This window comes from Perognathus longimembris, chromosome 1 (genome assembly GCF_023159225.1).
Source record: "Perognathus longimembris pacificus isolate PPM17 chromosome 1, ASM2315922v1, whole genome shotgun sequence".
In the NCBI taxonomy this organism is placed as follows: domain Eukaryota; kingdom Metazoa; phylum Chordata; class Mammalia; order Rodentia; family Heteromyidae; genus Perognathus; species Perognathus longimembris.
Genome location: NC_063161.1, coordinates 129803408 through 129822587, shown reverse-complemented (window position 1 = coordinate 129822587; position 19180 = coordinate 129803408).

Genomic DNA, 19180 nt, shown 5'->3' with positions numbered 1-19180 from the left:
GGCCTACTGGAGCCTTGGAGACTGATGGAAGAGATGACTGGGGTATCTCCCTGCCCCCAAACCATTCCCGAACCCTGCTGGGCTGTGGCATTGCCAGTGGAGTGGGCCCGGGAGTGACTATTTCTTGCAGGTCCTGGTCCTTCCACCTCACAAAGATGACGTGGAGGGTCTTGACTGCTGTGTGCTGTCCCTCCACATTTTGGTTCCGGGGATCATGGGAGGGTTGGATCCTAGAACCAATATACACAGTGACCCAGTGACCTAATCTCCAGCCCACTAGTTCTAATCACTCCTCCAAGGGAGGATGGCAACACAAGACATGTCTTCTTCTATCAGTCCCCTGGCCCCATGCTTTCTACTTTCAGTGTAGCTCTATCCCACTCATACAGCTTCAGACCCCTCCTCCACCCCTCCCTCTTTGTTGTTGAACCCATTCCCCCATCACTTCGTGTACCTTCCCTCTCTCTGAGTATGTCTTTGTCCTGGTCTCTACCTTTGTGGTTTTTAAAAATCCATCTTTATCTCTCTGTATGTCTCCATCTTTTATCTCTTTTCCAATCTCTTCTCTCTGCTTTTCTGTCTTCTGTCTCCACCCTTATCTCTTTTCTCTCTTCCTGGCCTCTATTTATCTTCCCTTTTCCTGACTTTCTCCTTATCTCTCAGTGTGTCTGCACCCCTATCTTCATGTCTTTTTGTGTCTCCTTGAAGATCTCCATCCCCATTTCTGTCTTTCTCTCTGTGTCTCCATCTCTGTGCATGTATCTCCACCCCAACTCTGTATCTGTGCCTCTCTGCATGTATCTCCATCACCCTCTCCACCTCTGTCTCAGCCCTTCTTTCTTGACTCTGCCATGTCTTCTTTCTCTACCTCCTTATATGTGTTCCAGCCCTAGTCCAGACCCCAGCCTGTGGCCTCTGCTCCTCTCTGGCCTGAGCCAAGGGCAGTCCTGGATTCTGCTGCCCCCTCTCGGCCACCTGCCTGCCCTTCATTCTTGCTCCAAGGCTGATGACTATCAGCAGAGAAATCCCACATCAGTGTTCCCAAGCAGCCATCCAGGAGAGAGGGAGCCAGTAGTTGAGACTCCTTTCTGGGCAGCCACAGCCCTGAAAACACTACGTATGGAGCTCTCTACCCCTTTAAGTTGGAACTCAGAAAATTCATTCCCACATGGAAAGAAGAGAATGTTTGACTCGAAATCCCAGCTATGTGACTTTATGTCCTGGGGCCTACATGTACCTAAGGCACAGAACAACTGACCCTAGAAAGGACCTGTCAAGAAGCAGGAAGCAGTGGGACATAACCCCACCTGTCACTTACTGCTCCACAAAGGAGGGGGAAGAAAACTAAGATCTGAGGCAAGAGGTAGGACCGTTATCTAACAGTGTTCCTGATTGGGAAGATGAATGTGGAGGTGAGTGAGTCTGAGAGGACTCTGTGGAGGGTCAGTCTGGGGGTGCTGGTCTGGAGCATGCTTTACCAAGGATCTTGTTTGAAAGGACAAGCCTGAAGGGGACTCATCTGAAGGCACCTGTGTGTAAGGGGTATGATCTTCAACTGGTCCTTGTTTGCTCAGTATGAAATAGCCCAAAGTCCTGAGAAACCCTCTGTCCAAAGACATCTGGGAGCACTGGTTATTTTGAGATGGTCTTGCTGACCATACCAGTCTGAATTGGCAGGCTGGTCTGGAGGATGTCAGAGGGAAGCTGGTCTCAGGTCACTTGGAGGGAGAGGCTGTTTTAGGCTAGAAGCTTCTTTAGGCAGGAACTAGACAAAAAAAGGGGGTGGGGTGGAGTAGGGGTAGAGGCCTTCCAGAAAGCCACTGGCTTGGGGAGTGGCCACCAGGGGGCAGGGCAGGTTCTCAGGAGATTCAAAAGCAATGGCCCCTGAGAGAAAGCCAGCCCCTGTGGGGCTGTGTTCAAGGGACATCACACAGCAAGGGCCACCATTCCATTGGATGTAAGTTGTGGTATTGGTGTGCACCCACACACTGTACACATTAGTGAGTTGCTTGTGATGGACAATGCTGATGTGGCCAGGGTTGAAGCCTTCCTCTGGCTCTGGAAAAGACCTAGGGGTTCACCAAGACAAGGGAGGGGTAAGAGAGGAACAGCACTGACCTTTCCCCGGAAGGGGCTGAGGATGGAAGAAAAGGCACAGAATGAGGCTTATGTGCTCGCACCTGCCCTGACCCACCAAAGAGTCCCTGGCATCCCAGGCACTTAAGTGCTTTGTCACACACAGGGCAGCCTCCAGGGTAGCCTGCATTGTGCCTGCCTCCCACCTTCTCTGTGGCTGCTTCAGTTGGCACTCCTCCAGCTGCACGTCCCTGGGCCCTAGCCATTATTCCTGTGTGCTCCTTCTCCCAGGCCTTGGTTAGGGCTGTGCTTCTGCCTAGGACACAGTCCTGGGGAGCATGCACCTTCCTGCTAAGGCTGCCTCCAGCAAAGGCTTCCAAGATCTCCCCTAGAGGAAGGGATCTGAGGGGAGAGGAGCAAACAAGTGTGGAATGGGACAGCAAAAGTGAAAGCATCACAGAATCTCCCTCTCCTCCAATGAAATGAACAGAAGCAGAGCTTTAAATGCTGCTACAAACTCACCAAGTCCAAAGGAATCTTTTTAACACCAACCCTTAAAAATGATACACTGAAAAACCACAGAAGATTCAGGTCTAATAAGTGAATGGTGAATGTCATATCCCCATTCCTGGAAGCAGCACTGAGACAATGTGGACCAGCAAACACCGAACATTCTCCCTAAACACCGAACATTCTCGCTACTTGCCTGTAAGCTGAGGGAAGTGGACCATTGAGTGAATTAGGGACTGTCGGAGAGCAAGGGGTAAACCTTTGGAGATAGGGGCCTCTATGTTCGTCCATGACACCTTAGCAGAGGCAAGAAGAGCTTGGCATCTTTCATGGTATAGGACTGAAGTGGCAAGGGTCAGGCCAAAGTTACAGAATATGTCCCATCCTCCAGTTGGAAGATGTCTAACAGGGCTCAGGAGAGAGGAGAGCACTTAAATGCCACCAAGGCCATCAGGCCATAGGACTAAGAGGAGAGTGGGAATTTTTAAACACCAACAGTCAACTTTTAGAGGAAGATAAACTAGTCCAGAGAAGATGAAAAGGAACTCAAGGAACCACACTCCAGGGCAAGGAGAGTTCTGCTCAACATGAGCCATGGCAGATGACAGTAAGAGGAAAGGACATACATAGTATGGCCTTTAGGCACTCAGACCACAGGCAAATTATAAGCAGACAAGAAGGAAAGAGGGATAGCTGGAAGAATGGAAGGAAGCAAAGAAGGAAGGGATACAGGAAGACAGAATGCAAAGAAAAAATAACCCAATCTAGAAAGAAATGCAACGGAAGGAATAATAGCAGATTCCTGGCAAGTTATTCCTGTTGTAGAAGGCCTTATTAATAGTATGAAATCAATACCAAAAAAAAGAACCAAGGACAAGATGATAAAGCAGCATAATGCAGTGAACAGGGAGATTAGAGAACTAAGGGCAAATAATAGAAGACCAAAATAATACGATTACAGATGTGACAAATAAGCTAGAAACAGCAAAACACACAATGGATATGGCTACAAATCAAAGTAATGCTGTGTGGGAAAGGCACATGAGATATTGAAAGTAAATGTATTGGGAAAAGATAAAGATATTAAAGTAAGTAGAGAGAAGATAATAGGACAAAGAGGAGCAACCATAAAGATAACTATTAACATCCTTAAAATGAAGACTCCAAAACTGGGACACAAACAGATCCTAATGTATGAAATACAGAAAACAAAAACTCCCCAAATAAAGGAAGAACTGAATATTCAGCCTGAAAAGGCATATACCAAATTCCAAAATAAAATCACACAGATTAATTGACATGAAGACGTTGATTCAGTTACCAAGACTTAAGGACTAAGTTAGACTATTATCAGACACCAAAAAAATCAAGTCACTTAAATTAGGAAATTCAATCTCTTAAACTTCTTCAAGATAATATTTGACAAAGAAAGATAATGAAGAAATATCCACAAAGTTCAGAGAGTAAAAAAGTCACCCCAAACCATAACCAACAATGTTGATCTCAATCCTGAATTTGTGAGCTAAAGAACTCAAACCTTCTGGGTGGGGGGAGCCCTATTCCATAACAAAATCCAGTCAGCCAAGAGATTAATCAAAACCAGAAGCAGAGGAAGAAAGATTCATGGTAAAAGGACTGATGATGACATTAATTCCACTTAGGTTAAGACTAAACTCTGGGAATTTTAGTTGCAGAACAAAATGTAAATATTATAAATCCCGATGAAGTAAAAACAACATTGACAACATAATCTGGAGTGGAAAGGAAGGCTGGGAAGGAGGGCAGTACTGATCACATTTTCTTTTATACAGAGTAGTTCAGAGTCAATTAATAGTGTATAAACTGAAATCTAATGGTAAAAATTCTACTTCAACATCTTAATTGAAATCATTTTTCTAAACTTGAAAGAGGTTTTTCTTTTAGGTGAAGAAATAATTGAGCTTAAGGTCAGCTATTTTCTCCTTCAGTTTCTTTTCCCTCTCTTAAGTTCAAGGAAAAGTACATTGTTTACTTTTGGTTTAGAAAATAGCCTCTACTCAAGAGGCTGAAATCTAAGGATTGAAGTTCAAAGCCGGCTCAGAAAGGAAAGTCTGTGAGACTCTTATCTCCAATGAACTACCAAAAAAGCTGGAAGTAGAGCTGTGGCTCAAGTGGTAGAGCACTGGCATATGGCACAAAGCTCGGGGTCAGCATTTAGGTCCTAAGTTTTAGTCCCAGGACAAGCATTAAAAAAGAAAAAAAAAAAAGCCTCTAGGGGCTGGAAATGTGGCTTAGTGGTAGAGTGCTTGCCTAGCATGTTTGAAGCCCTGGTTTCAATTCCTCAGTAATACATAAACAGAAAAAGCTGGAAATGGTGCTGTGGCTCAAGTGGTGGAGTGCTAGCCTCTAGTACAAGAAACTCAGGGACAGTGCCTAGGCTCTGAGTTCAAGCCTCAGGACTGGCCAGTGGGGGCGGGGTGGGGTGGTGAGAGAGCCTCTATAGTGTGTTCCATTAAAACTACAAGAATAGTATAATTCTTTTTTTTTTTTTTTTTTTTTTGGCCAGTCCTGGGCTTGGACTCAGGGCCTGAGCACTGTCTCTGGCTTCTTTTTGCTCAAGACTAGCACTCCACCACTTGAGCCACAGCGACACTTCTGGCCATTTTCTGTATATGTGGTGCTGGGGAATTGAACCCAGGGCCTCATGTATACGAGGCAAGCACTCTTGCCACTAGGTCATATCCCCAGCCCCAAGAATAGTATAATTCTTAGATACATTTCTACCTGCCTGGCATCCTCTCTATTGATGTCTTTCTCAATACTGCATTTTCTACATGTGCATATGTTTACTAAATCTAACAGTCATTTCTGGGTGGTGAGATTGAGACTTAGTGATTTCTTTCTTTTTTTCTTTTCTTGGTAGTACTGAGGCTTAACAGAGCTTCCTGTTTGCTAGGCATGCATTCTACTACGTGAGTCATGTCTCCAGCCCTTTTTGCTCACATAACTTTTGAGATAGGATCTGGCTTTTTGCTAAGGCTGGTCCTTGTTGATGGTCCTCCTATTTACACATCCTTCTGTGGTTGAGATGACTTGTACACACCACCATGCCCAGCTACTGGTTCATATGGGGGTCTTGAGTCCAGCATGAGTCACTGGCACCTAGCCAAGATTGAGTGAGTTCTTGAATTTTGGGGGGTATTATTTTGTATGGCGTAGGTAACTTTTAAATAATAGCATGTATCTTTTTCAGTATTTTATCTGTCTAACTAACTATGACTAAGGAAAAAAATCACTTAACTTCTCTGAGCCTCAGATTTTTCATCTTTAATTTCAAGTCACCTAAATTTATACTAGACTACATTTTGAAGATTCTGAGATAAATATGATCTCCTCCTTGTAGTAGGCTGAATGAAGAAAGACACCCAAATATCCAAGTGTTCATTCCCTGGACCTGGGAATATTACTTAATATGATTTTTTAAAGGACTTTATAGAAGTGATTAGGTAAAGATCTTGAGATGGGAAGATCATCCTGGATTATCTGGATTGGCCTTATTGATTCTGAAAGGAAGGAAAGAGGAGGAATGGGAGTCAGAGAAGGGGATTCAGTGGTAGCAGGAGAGGATGGAGCAATGAACGTTGAGGACACTCCATAAGGCAAGGGACACAGGCAGGCACTAAAAGCTGAAAAGGAAACCGATTCAATTCTCAAGGAACCAACCTTGCAGATGCCTGGACTAACGTTAGCCCAGTGAAATAGGTTTCAGACCTCCAACCTTCAGATTTACATATAATAAATCTGTGTTGTTTGGTGCCATTAAGTTCATAGTAATTTGCTATGGCTGCAACAGGAAACTAAGAATTCCCCTTTCCTATGTGCTCTTCTCTTGGCTCAAGTTGGCCTCTTCTTCCATCTCTTTCATCCAACCAACTCCTTCTTGTGCAACATTTGATTCAAGTTTCTCTGACAATGTCCTAGCTTCTGGTGCTACCTATGGGTGGGATGAGTGTCCTCTAGTGCAACACTTGCCACTCTGGGTCATAGTTGTTTGTGGGTAGTTCTCTCTCTCACACACAGGCTGTGCCTGGCAGGTGACCTAGCTCAGGAGCTGTTAAATGAATGGGTAAATACACAATGACTGATAACCATTATTACTCTCTTTCCTTGGTATCAGGTGCTTCCCTACTTCCTATTTCTACTTGGTTTTCTCTCTTACCAGCCTGTCTTCCACATGTCTTCTGATCTCTAGAAAATGGATCAGTGTTATTGATTCAAAATACATCTGTAATATCTGTTGTATGATTCTGTCAGTTTATCTGCAGATGTTTGTGTGTTATGGAGATGCACCATCCTCTGGCTCACTCTCCTGAGAGTTGGAATTACACTGGCTGCCTGTGGACTTTGTTATGCTTGTTTCCTTGGATATGTTGTACATGGGTAGTGAGTGTTAAACATGTGTCTCTGTGGTGGGTGGGTGTTTTCATGCCTGGTTCATTACTGCCTTTACACAAGTCTTTGTGTGCATATATGCATGTCTCTGTCCTGTGGGTTAGATGTATGTGTAGCTATCAGGATATACAGGTAAGGATACTTTTTTGTTTCTGCTTTCAAAGAGTTTGACTGCTTAGAAATAGTGTGCCATGCTGGGTGCTGGTGGCTCACGCCTGTTACCCAGTTACTCAGGAGGCTGAGCTCTGAGGCTTGCTGTGCCAAGCCAGCCCAGGCAGGAAAGTCTCTAGACTCTTATCTCAAATGAACCACCTCAAAACCAGAAGTGGTGCTGTGACTCAAAGTGGTAGAGTGCTGGCCTTGAGGGAAAGAGGTCAGGAACAGAGTTCAACCCCAAACCACCACCAACAACAACAACAAGTAATGTGCCAAGATAATGTACTGAGATGTCAACTGAGTGTGGCTCTGATACAATCTTCTCTCCTGTGTCTCATGTAGAGGGCTGGGAGACTTTCTCCCACTCTTTTGGGAGGAGGGAGGCTCTCAAGCTCCAGGATGAAGCCCATGCAGACATCTGTGTGACTCTGATCTTCTGAAAACCTACATTTCTTTCAGGAGAGAAGAGGCAAAGCGATTCAGAAGGTGTTCCTTCAAAGCAGAGGGAATCTGTATTTTCATAGGCAGGAGAGACTCTACATTTGACCTAATGATAGAGTGGGGCAGGGAAAGCTTAGAAAGGGGAATCCTGGACATCAGCTTCCAACATAGGGTATCTCTGAAGAAACCACGTGAATCACTGCACAACTGGGGAGGTGGGATGAAGCGGAGCCCTGATAATGTCTTTCCAGTTAGCTCATGGGGCAGAAAGCTAGGGGAGGAGTTGCATTTAGTTTAGGTTTGTCTTACTGTTTCAACATTTTGAAGTGTAAAGTCTCACGGAAGCAAGCATAATCACATTATTGGGCAACAACATATTTAGATTTTATAAAGTAGAAACACACTCCTGATTTTCACATGTGGGCACATGCACACTGGGTTCAGTGTCCGTGGGAGGTGGACTAGGACCCCCTAGGAAGCAGGGGACACCCCCTGTCCCTGGACCCAAGGGCATAAGGGAGGATGGGAAGCCAAGGTGGGATTCTGAGGTGCAGATCTTCCCATGGTCAGGAGAGGGCCGGGTGGAAGCTGGGGCTTCAGAGAGGGAGGGACTGTGCTTTGGATTTTTGAAAGCCAAGCTGAAATTTTGAAGCTTTTTTTTTTTTTTTCTCCAGTTAAGGGCCTGCAGGACTGGCTTGAGGGAGATACTGTAAGTAAATGGTGTAGAAGGTTCAAGAGTAGCTTCTTGCTGTGTCCAGGCAGGCGAAGGCCTGAGGCTGGGACAGTGAGAACCAAATCCTCATACTTAATTATGAGTGGTGAGGAAGGGGAGAGAGGGGAGAGTTTTATACGATGCGATTGACTAGAAAATAACAGGACTGTTTATGAACTAGTCATTACAAAACACACCTTACACGCACAAGGAAGAGGAGAACAGGTTCAGAGGTAGTCATTTCAAGTGTGAGGTTCTAGAAGAATCTCTTGGTAGAGGGCATCTAGTCAGCAGTTAAGACAAGGCTAAGTCAGTTGTGGTGTTCATACCTGCAGTCTTAGTGCTAGGGAGGCTGAGGCAGGAGGATCACAGGCCCCACAGAAAGACCCTGGTTCCGAAAAAAAGACATTGACCCTGACTCCAGGGCTAGACAAGCTTGGGGCCCTTGTTGATCTTGGGATAAACTGATTAATCTCTTTAATGCTCAGTTTCCTTAATGGAAAATCCAATAACAATATCTGCCTCACAGGATTTTTGTAAGATTTTAATAAGATAATGTATGTAAAGAAATTGGCACAGTGCCTGCTATGTTGTAACACTCCATAAATCTTGGTTCTTAATAACAACAGCAGCAGTAACAACAACAGTAAATAGCATCTGGGACTTGGAAGTGAGATCTGGGTTAGTGTTAAAGCATTGTCAGCACAAAAATGGGCACTAAAGCCATACAGGAGCTCAGCTGAGGAGACAAAGGAGGGGAGGGAAAGGCCAGGGAGGGAAGAGGAGAGAAAGGGAGGAGAAGGGAGGAAGGTAGGTGAATACAGAGAGCTCAGCCCACCAAAAGTGCTAAGGAGGGCCAGAGAGGTGAGGCAGACAAGGTGTTGGAGGTAAGGGCAAAGCAAAGAATTTGGGTTCTAATCCAGCCTCTCACTTGTTGCTGTAGACCTTAGGAAAACCACTTGATTGCCTGGAGCTTCTGGTTTGCACGTTTGTTTCCTGGATCTGTCTTGCATTCAGGTGGGATTATCTCTAAGAAATGAAAAACAGACTCAGGGTGCTTGGTAAATAAAAATGGTTGTTTTTGGAGAAGGAATAAGTGTTCCTAGAAAAAGCACCTGCAAGAAAGACAAGAAGAGAAGATTGTTTCAAAAAAAGAATCAACAGCCTCAATGCTGCCCAAGCAGTCAACAAAGATAAAGACCAAACAGTATGCAGTGCATGTGACCAGGAAGTGAAAGTGACCTTGGCGAGCCAGCTTCAGGGACGGTGAGAGCAGAAGGTGGGGGCAGCCAGGGAGGAGCTGGGAGGTGGGGAAGTGGAGCTGAGAAGCAAGGTGACAGCTTGGAGTGAGTAGGTGAGCTGTGGACAGCGACAGGCAGGGCTCTGAGATGGGGAGAACTGAGAGGAGCTGACAGGTTTGCCTGTCCCTGCATGGAGCTGCTGTGTGCCCACCCCACCCCCACCCCCAAGGACTGGCTTTGGACTCTTTGTTCTCTTCACAAGGCCTTTCTTGTCTGGATACAATTCCAGGTCCCCAGGTGCTCCCTGGCCACAACTTGGGTCACTCAATGTTGATGCCAGGCACCTCCTCTCTGCCCTACTTTCTAGTGAGGCCTAGGAAAAGTTGAACTGTCCATGCCTTCTCCTCCAGCTTTAGCTTCTTACCTGGATCTTTACCCTCTTACCTGGATCTGCACAGCCCAGGGGAAAGGGTCAGCAGTGTTAAGAACAACTATCATTACATCCTTTTTCCTGATTCCTTCATAGCATTTATTCATGTAAGAAACAGGTGGGAAATGTTTACCTATTAAAATCTTCCATACTTCCTAGTATCTTAGTTCTTTTGAATCACCTATATTGTATCTTCTTACTCTTTTGAGGGGGTGGAGGAGAGGAGGGATAGTGTTAGGGATTGAACCCAGTTCCTTGTGGTAAATGCTGTACCACAGAGCTACATCCTCAGCCCTTAGCCATTCTTGAAATCACTTCCACTAGATGCAGATGGCTCATGTCTATCTTCCTAGGTACTCAGGAGGCAGAGATCTGAGGACTGTGGTTCAAAGCTAGCCTGAGCAGAAAAGTCCGTGAGACTCTTATCTTCAATTAACCACCAAAAAGTCGGGAGTGGAGCTGTGGCTCAAGTGGTAGAGTGCTGATCTTGTGCATAGAAGCTCAGGGACAGTACTTAGGCCCCAAGTTCAAGCCCCAGGATCAGCACACACACACACACACACACACACACACACAGCTCTCTCTCTCTCTCTCTCTCTCTCTCTCTCTCTCTCTCTCTATCTCTCTATCTCTCTCTCTCTTCCACTACACACTGCACTGCAGGTCCTACTTCCTACTGGAACTTCTCTTCATCAAGACAATCAACAACCTCCTTTTTTTTTTTTTTTCAAAATGTAACTTGTTATTATTTTTGTAGTTGTCATTGTTGTTGTTGCCAGTCTTGGGGCTTGAACTCATGGCCTCATGCTCACTTGACTTTTTTGGCTCAAGGCTGGCATACTCTACCACTTGAGCCATACCTCCATTTCTGGATTTTTGGTGGTTAATCAGAGATAAAAGTCTCATGGACTTTTCTACTCCAGCTTGCTTCAACCCACAATCCAGATCTCAGCCTCCTGAGCCAGGATTACAAGTGTGAGGCAGTAGTGCCCTGCTACCCTCCTTTAAAAAAAAAATTGGTTCTGTGTGTGTGTGCGCGCGCGTGTGTGTGTGTGTGTGTGTGTGTGTGTGTGTGTGTGTGTGCCAGTCCTGGGGATTGAACTCAAGGCCTGGGAGAGGAGGAGGAAGGGAGGGTGGAGAAGGGAGGAGGGGCAGAAGGATAGGGAGAGAAAAAGAGATTAGGGCCAGAGGGAGGGGAGAGGCAAGCGGAAAGGATCTGAGATGACAGAGTCCCAATATCACACTCAAGCTTTCAGATCCAATTGTTCTCAAATTCCAGTCATATTTTTGCACTAGGATTCCATGAAACACCACTGTTTTCTGAAAATTAATTTTCTTTATGCCTAAGCGAGTTCAAGTTACGTTCCCTCTGTCTTGTAACACCACTGAAATTGGGTACCAGGAATGAAATATTCTAAACGACAGACCTTAAAACAAAGCACTAAGCTGAGGAGTATGGAAGGACAGTGAAGGTCTTCAGTGCCAGCCTGAGGATCTGGAAGCAAAGCGGTTAAACTGTGTCCTGTTGTCTCCTGTGTCCTAGATGGTATGCCAGCGGAAGCACGTGCACTGAAGACACCGCAATGAAAGTGGGGATGACAAAATAGGTTTTGGAAAATGGGTGATAGGCAAACAGTTAAAAATACAGAATATGCATTTAACTTGGAGATGAAATTTATTTTAGTGGTGTGTGTGCGTGTGCGTGTCTGTGTCTGTGTGTGTGAGCACAAGTGCTGATACTAGGGCTTGAACTTAGGGTTCACTTGGGTTTTGCACTCAAGGTTGGCACTCTACCACTTGAGCCACACCTACACTTGTAGCTTTTTGGTGGTTGATTGGAGATAAGAGTGTCATGGACTTTCCTGCCTGGGATGGATTTGAACCACAGATCTCAGCCTCCAGAAGAACTAAGATTCCAGGTATGGGCCACCAGTACCTGGTTTGTCTTATTTGATCTCAGATTGTTAAGTATTAGGTGGTTATGTGATTTCTGAGTTTCATAAGCTGTTGTTTGCTCCTCTTGAATGAAAATATCCTTTTCTGAATTGTGAAATCCTAGCCATCAGGATGGAGACACACTGGAAGACTCAAGAGAATTGGGAAGCCCTTCTTGCAGTCCTTACCCTGTTAGGCAAATGTGTTGGCGCCTCCATCATAAAGAGCACTGGCTACAATGGGATGAGACAGGAGCACATCTCAGGCAAGGTGAAGAAAGGTTGCCAGCCACATCAGTGCTAGAATGGGAACTCCCCTTAAACCATAAGGCACAGTCAGAGAGACTGAAAGCCTAGACATCATGCAGAAAAAGTGAGATCACTCTCAAAGCTGGTTCAGGTTCTGAATCTTCTTGAAGGTTCAGAGAGAATGTTTCTACAAAATGCTAGTGTTTATGATAGAAATCAGTTGCATTTATGGATGCTCTTTACTTTTCAAACTTTTTCTATATGGGAAAATTTCCATTCAAAAATTCCTACCTGAATAGCATGAAAGTCAGAAATGAAATCTGTTTCTCTTGCCGCTGTGTACAGACATGATTTTCACTCCTGTGAAGCTTCCCTATGGAAATGAACATTATAAGTGAATTATATATATTTTTTAAAGTCAGGGCTGGGTGCCGATGGCCCATGCCTGTAACCCTAACTACTTAGGAAGCGGAGATCTAAGGATTATGGTTTGAAGCCAGCTGGGACAGGTAAGTCTGTGAGATTCTTGGCTCCAATTAATCACCAAAAGAGCTGGAAGTGATGCTGTGGCTCAAGTGCTAGAGAGCTAACTTTGAGCACAAAAGCTTAGGGATAGCACCCATCCCTGAGTTCAAGCCCCAGGCCACCTGCCCCGCCAGTCACAAACACATTTCATCCATATTTCTGGCTCTCCCCTATGTCCCCCTCTTTCTTCTCTCTCTCTCTCTCTCTCTCTCTCTCTCTCTCTCTCTCTCTCTCTCTCTCTCTCTCTCTCTCTCTCTCTCTCTCTTTCTCTCTCTCTCCATTCCTGGGCTTGAACTCAAGGGCACTTGAGCTATACTCAGCTATACTCAGCTCAAGGCTAGGGCTCTACCACTTGAGCCACAGTTCCACTTTTGGTTTTTTAGTTAATTGGAGATAAGAGTCTCATGGGCTTTCCTGCCCAAGCTGGCTTCAAACCACAATCCTCCGATTTCAGCCTCCTATGCAGCTAGGACTACAGGTTTGAGCCACTCCAGTGCCCAGCACCTGTGTATCTTAATGTGAAGTATGGCCATCACACTTATTTATTTATTATTTTTTTGGGGGGGGCCAGTCCTGGGCCTTGGACTCAGGGCCTGAGCACTGTCCCTGGCTTCTTCCCGCTCAAGGCTAGCACTCTGCCACTTGAGCCACAGCGCCGCTTCTGGCCGTTTTCTGTATATGTGGTGCTGGGGAATCGAACCTAGGGCCTCGTGTATCCGAGGCAGGCACTCTTGCCACTAGGCTATATCCCCAGCCCCATCATCACACTTATTTTGATCAGTGTAACGTGAGCAAAAGCCAGTGTATGCTTTTCCTCACTCGCTTCCTCTGCCACAGTAGACCAACCCTGAAACTCATGTTAAGGAGGTGACATCATCATTAGGTGGAATCTCTAACAGCCTGAATCCTTCAGTGACTACAGTAAGTAATACAGCACCACTCATCCCCACCCATGCTGAAACTATAGCATGAGCAAGAAATACATCTTTATTGTTTGAAGCCAGTGAGACTCAGGGGTTATTTGTAATTATTAAGCTACCTGGATAATCCTGATTAAGATAGGTAGAATAAGATAGGGCTTCAATTTCTGCTGTTGTTAGTAGTAACACAAGTGTCCAGTCTTGGGGGTGGTAGTGGCAAGGGCAGTGGTTTCACAGCGGTTGCAATAATGAGTTAGTACCACTGAAGTACCATTGTAAAACTGGCAATCAAATTGAACTCTTGGTACTCAGTGTTCAGCATGGCAGTGGCTGTGGTTTCCTCATCAGGTCATGTGGGATGGTTTGGGTATTATTCCTAGAAGCTTAGCCTCAAGTCCATTTCCCCAGCCCTCCTGACAATTTTCAGCTAACTAATCTCTTTTAACAAATCATTTTTTCTGCTTCAATTATCCAGAGTGAATTCTACTATTTGTGAAAAAGAACCCCAACTGACAAAATTACTATTATAGTTAAGAAATTTCAGATTCCATCGATTACAAGAGGCAAGTTATTTTGTGAACTCCTAAGGAAAAAAAAAAAAGACTAAAAATCTATTACATGTCATTACTTGAAAATCACATTGTTGTTTGAGCTCAGAAAAAAATCGCTCCTTAGAATCAATGAAGTATGTTCTTTTAGAAAGATTTTTTATTATTATAGATGTGATGTACAGAGGGGTTGAATTATGTTCTTAACAAATGAAATTCATCCAAATGAAACTGATAGTCAGCTGACTGTGGTTTTAAGTGAATTGTATCCATATACCAAGTTCTGGGTTCACGGTGTGCGCACATGCGCACACATACACACCCATACACACCACAAACATACACCACACACACACACACACACACACACACACACACCACTAATGAGTCATTCTGAGCCAAATGCTGATGGCACACGCCTGTAATCCTAGCTACTCAGGAGGTGAAGATTTGAGGATCTAGTTCAAAGCCAGCCTGGGAAGTAGAGGCTGTGAGATTCTTATCTCCAATAAACTACCAAAATAAAGCAAAAATCAGGAAGTGGCATGGTGGCTCAAAGTGGTAGACTCCTAGCCTTGAGCACAAAAGCTCAGGGACAACACACAGGCCCTGAGTTCAAGCCCTACAACCAACTGAAAAAAGAAGAAGAAGAATCTATGTGCTGCTGGGCCCCAGTGGCTCACACCTGTAATCCTAGCTCTTCAGGAGGCTGAGATCTGAGAACTGCAGTTCAAAGCCAGCAAGGGCAGGAATTCCATGAGACTCTCACCTCCAGTTAACCACCAGAAAACTGGAAGTGGAGCTGTAGCTCAAAATGGTAGAACACTAACCTTGAGCGAAAAAGTTCAGGGACAGCACCCAAGCCCTAAGTTCAAGTTTCAGGACTATCACAAAAAAGAAAAAAGAAAAAAAAAAAAGAATTATCTTGGAATGAGAGGATCATCCACACCCAGTCCTCATAAATGCAGAGATCTATTCTTGCTCTATCCAAGGACAATCTCTAAGACAACACTAGAAAGTACAGTGCTAATCAGAACAGTGCCCCACAGGAAATCCCCTGCAACCACCCTCTCAGAACATGCCAGGATCTTATCATTGAGGACAAAACTGGAGGAAACCAGATTGGTTGACTGAAAAACTTCACAGCCCTTCAAAGAAGTGAATCAACAAACAGATGCTATTAGGCTTTCTACTCCCCTTATCGTCATTATACATAGAGCTATGAATGAACACACAGTGCTTCCTTTTTATTTCATTTTATTTCTTATTTCTTCCATTTCTAAATATCAGGACCTTTTTGGTGGGGGCAGGGAGTTTAAAGGTAGTCCTAAAGCAGTTAAAAGGTGGTGGGATTATTAGAAGACATATTCACACCTTATGGAGAGCTAACTAGAGTACAATGGGACGTTGGTCAGATAACCTAGACTTGAAAAATAATAATCCTCTGACATAGCCTTGAAGAACGGCAGCTGAAGGAAGTAGGAATGTGTCACTGAGTTGGCCTTCATTAAAAAGAAGGTAAATTTATTAGCATATGTATAATGAGATGGTTGGAGTAAGTAGATGTGTTAGCATTCCATTAGTATAATGAACACTTGATATAATCAACTTATAAAGATAAAGGTTTATTTTGGCTCCCAGGTTTGGAAGTTTCAGACTGGTTGTCATAGTTGCTTTGGGGCCTAGAGTGAGGCTGCGCTCATCAGAGCAGGCAGTGTATGGTATAACCAAACTTCATTTCACGGTTGGGACAAGAAAAAGGGAGGAAAAGACCACAGTCTCAAAATTCCCTTAACAGAGCATACATGCAAGATCTAAAGTCTCCTACAAGGCCCCACCTTCTAATGTTTCTGCCACCTCCAAATAGCACCAAGTGGTGACCAAGTTTTGAACACATGGGCCTTTGGGGGACATTTCAGATTCAAACTATTGCAGAAATTTGAATCATATACATAGAAAATGATGTACAGAACAAGAAAAAAGTAGACTGTAGTAAATATTCTACTTTGCTAATTAATGATCTTTTTTTTTCTCTAGGAAACTACCCTATTTCCACTATTCATAGGGTTATCATATGAGCCATGTTAATCATTTTGATCCTCATTCTTTGCTCACTGTTTTATGTTTGTGTGGGAGAGGGGTGTAGTACTGGGGGCTTGAACTCAGGGTCTGGCTTCCACTTAGCTTCTACTTCTGGAGTTTGGGTGTTTAATGTGAGATAAGAGTATCACAAACTTTTCTGCCTCACCTGACACCAAGTCAATATCCTCAGGTCTCAGCCTAGTTAGTTAGGTTTACAGGCGTGAACCCAGGTTTCTTGACCACTGTTGACTGTCCCACAGTTAACCATCTAAATTGATGCTTAAGGAATTAACAAACAGCCTCTAAAGAGTAGTAGCTGCATTAGTAGCCATCACATTTCTCTTTGGATACCTAGACTTTAAGGTTATAATATTTGGAATTGTTTGGAATCTTTCTTTTTTAACCATAGGCACCAGAAAAGCATTGAAAAGAATCTGAGGGTGGGGTGGGAGTGGGTGACAGAAATTTGGGGCAGGAGGAAGGAGAGGGAAAAGAAGGAGTGAAAGTACCAGTGAAGAGAGAACTCCATGGCTTTTGAGTCTCTTAGTTGTTCCTCAATCCAGGCAGCCTTGTCTTTAGGTTTCAAAATCGAATTCTAAATGTATCTTTTTGCTGAAACCAGTTTTTACTCCCCCTGGGTGAGCTCATGCAGTTTTCTGGCTTAACTACTGCTCTCTTGCTGAAAACTGGGTGGGGTGGGGGAAAGTTATGTTTAGCCTGGCCCTACATTTTGAACTCCAGACCTGTTTATCCAACTGCCTACCCAACACATCTACTTGGGTGTTATACTGGTACCTCAGATAGATCATTTCCAAAACTGAATTTCCAAGTCTTGCTGAGAATTACTCCTCTCATGTATGGTCTATGGCAGGATATTGCATCATAGTATCCTCAATCACTACCTAAAGAGTTATCCCACACTTGTCCCTCCCTCTGATCTCCTCTATCCTCTTATTCCCATGTTTTGAAGATGAAGCTCCTAAATATCCTCAGTATCTATTCTCTCCACTTCTGTCACCACCATTTTAGGCCCTCATTATTACCCCTTGCTTTCTCTCTCAAGTGCATTTACACCCTTTACATCTAGCAGCCCAAACCGTCTTTCCAGTTTCTGGATATGATCATGTTATTCCTCTGGTCCAAATTCTTCAGTGGCTCTCCACTGTCCTCAGGATAAAATACAAACTCCTACAGCTAGGTCACAAAATTCACTCACAATATACTCAGATGTGCAGCGGTATGCCTCCTGTTTCCTATAACTGATCTGATCTTTTTCACAATGCCTTTCACCCTGCTGGGTATCAAGGGGAACACTAAAATTAATCCATTCTGGTAAACTCCACAGGGCCCAAAGTTTATTTTAGACAATCTCTAACTCAGTAGCTTTAAATGACTCGTCTTTCAGATTATTTTATCCTTCCCTTTTTCTTTTTCAGGATAGAATCTAGATTTCTAGGTGTCTTATGGCATGGGAAGAGGTCCCTTAGCTGCTTGGTCCTTGAGGTTATGTCACATGGTATTTGCTGAGATGTGATTGGTCTGGAATAAATAAATTAGGGGAAAATAACCCTGAGAGGTAGCTATTACTAGAATCATCTTACAAATGAAGAAATTGACGTTGAGAGTCACTTGTCCAAGGTCACAAAATTAGTAAGTGGCAAAACCAGTTATCCACACTACCCTGATGCCAGTAGACATTGGCTATATGAGTCAAATATAGAGACGTTTAAGACTAGAAGTCTTCATGATATAGCTCCAAGGATGTGTTGGTTCATGGAGGACAGGTGAGATAAGAGGGCCCAAATCAGAACATTTAAGAATCACCAGGGCTAGGAGTATAGTGGGTGTGTGCAGGTACAAGGCTCTGGTCACTAAACCATAGGTTAGATTCCCCAGTAGAAAGAAGGGGAAGTGGGGGGCGGGGGGAAGCAGGCAGGAAAAAAAAAGACCTCACTGGCATAGGAGGCCCAGTGAGTGGAATGCCTACTTGACTGCTCCTGTCCAAGCTATGTTTCCTCTAGGAAGGCTTCTAGAATGGAGAATCAGAACCTCCACCAGGCCTAGATCTATTCCAGCCAGAGGTGAACCATTCTTTAGGTTCCCCCACCACACGACAAAGCACAAGCCCGCCGTCAACCCTGGGTGGGGACGCAGTAAAATGCAACCAGAGAGTTTGTATCACCAGAGATCTTCACACCACCTTCTAGGGTCAGGGAACGCAGGGCCAACAGCAAGCCCTCTCAGCTGGGGACGAAGGGTCCATACCCAGGTGAGAGTGCGATGCGCGAGAGGCTAGCGGTTTCCAAGCTGAGTAGTTGTCTCCTCCTAGGTGTGCAGACACAAAGCCTTCTTCCAAATGATGCTAACAGACCTCTCCCAGACACGGAGGGGTGATCTCAGGGGTGTGTGTGTGTGTAGGCGCGTACAGTGACCTTGGCCTTGCACAGATGTTGGGCATACAAGCTCTCTCAAGTGTAGAAGGCGCAAAAACAAAAAAGGAAAAACAGTGGGCTCCGCCTCGCCCCTGACACCCTCCGCGGGATGAATGTAGACAAAGTAGCGGGTTCAGCCCTCCTCCTGTCCCAGGGCACCTGGGCGGTCCCGTCCCACCCCAGCGCTGGACCAATGGCCCGCGAGCTGGGAAAGGCCAGCCAATGGCAGCGCTGCAGCGGTGCTGCTATGGCTCCGCCCCCGGCGGGCCGCAGGCGCCGGCCACCCGGAGGCGGAGCTCGTCCATGTTTTCGCTGCGGGCCGAGCTGGGCCGAGCTCCGCCGACGACGGCCCGCCGTCCCGAGCTCAGCCGAACGCAGCCGAACGCAGCCGAGCCCGGCCGAACCCCGCGCCGCTCCCGCCGCCGCCGCCCGAGCGCCGCCGAGCGAGCGAGAGAGCGAGCTAGCAGCCCGGGCCGCGGGGGGGAGGCGCCGC